Source organism: Octopus bimaculoides, chromosome 15 (genome assembly GCF_001194135.2).
Source record: "Octopus bimaculoides isolate UCB-OBI-ISO-001 chromosome 15, ASM119413v2, whole genome shotgun sequence".
Classification (NCBI taxonomy): Eukaryota; Metazoa; Mollusca; class Cephalopoda; order Octopoda; family Octopodidae; genus Octopus; species Octopus bimaculoides.
In genome coordinates, this window is record NC_068995.1 from 40068824 (window position 1) to 40070589 (window position 1766).

The 1766-nt window shown below is 38.6% G+C and overlaps 1 long non-coding RNA gene across 1 annotated transcript in view; it reads left to right on the forward strand.

Moving 5' to 3' along the window:
• Window positions 1–1766, forward strand: part of LOC106873515 (uncharacterized) — a 94726-nt gene that overhangs the window by 91672 nt on the left and 1288 nt on the right. The window lies entirely within an intron of this gene.

Here is a 1766-nt window from a genome sequence, read left to right on the forward strand (position 1 = left end):
TGAACCGCTAAGTTACGGGGGACATACAGCAGCATCGCTTGTCAAACCAAACGATAGCACGGAGACACGGCCCGAGGCTATAGTCCAAGACACTTGCCCAAGATGCCACACAGTGGAACTGAATCCTGCCCAGCTCTTCGAAACGCCGGTGATAAAACGGGGTAGCTGATAAAGTAGAATGTTCTCTATGTGGCTTGTGTGTTTTCTCGTCTACGTTTTGTTTGCAATGTCCTGTACCCAGATATGCACCTATACATACGGTGGATGTGGGTATGCACATACCTGTACGTATATATGCATATACTCATTTACTATTTGTTTATATATATATTATATATATATTATATATAGAGTATTAATAAAATAGGAGATGGAATGTCTAATAGACTTTATTGGGGACAACTACGAAGTCCCTGCAGTAAATCTACGGATGACAACAGGTAGTCGAAACTGTGCCAGTGGTTTTATTCATCATCCATTTATACATTTTGTACAATTTTTCCATTATATATATATATGTATGTATATATATATATACTCTTTTGCTCTTTTACTTGCTTCAGCCATTTGACTGTGGCCATGCTGGAGCACCACCTTTTAGTCGAGCAAATCGACCCCAGGACTTATTCTTTGTAAGCCTAGTACTTATTCTATGAGTTCCTTTTGCCGAACCGCTAAGTTACGGGGGCGTAAACACACCAGCATCGGTTGTCAAGCGATGTTGGAGGGACAAACACAGACACACACACACACACACACACACACACACATACACACACACACACACATATATATATATACATACATATATACGACGGGCTTCTTTTAGTTTCCGTCTACCAAATCCACTCACAAGGCTTTGGTTGGCCCGAGGCTATAATAGAAGACACTTAGCCAAGGTGCTACGCAGTGGAACTGAACCCGGAACCATGTACTAATATGTATATATATACATATATATATATATATAAGTTACAGGTGCATTTTTAGGTTTCTGCCAACCAACCAATTGAATGATTTTACTAAGATTTGGAGTACAGGAAGTACCTGTGCAGATGAATAATTTTTAGTGGGTGTAGCTTGCACTGCACTACCCCCACTTATTAGCCCAAGAAAACTTTTACCGGTGTGACAAGAGAATTGACAAAATTGTGTGTGTATGTGTGTGTACCTACATTTATATATGTATAAATATACATAAATGCAAACATGTATATGTCCATATGCAGTGAAACTTCAGCTTACCTCTCATCACGTACAAATTGGTTTAAGAACAATTTATCGAACATACATCTCGGGTGACGAACGGTATCTTGAGTAACGAACACGTAAGCCGGCACCAATAGTTGCGACAAGCCGCGAATATCAGCGAGAGGGCCCCAGTTTCTGTTTGCTCAGTGCACAGCGAATTCGATGTGCCTTCTCTAGAATTTCCAATGGGAAAAATAGTTTCCGTCTACGAACATTTCGGGCGACTAAGGACTTTCAGGAACGAATTAAATCCGAATACTGAGGGACTCCATAAGTCAAAACTACCAAAATAAGCACATTTTTACCGATGCTTATTTTGGTAGTTTTGACTTATGGAGTCCCTCTAAGCGTGAGCCATTATTGTATAGTAATGCCCTTATATAAATTAAATTATATATATTTATGGGAGAAAATGATATTTTTTTTTCCTTATAAGGTTTTTTCCCGCTAACTATTTGATAAATTCTTATAAAGTCTTTATCCTAATATTATATTATATATGTGTGTGTGTGTGT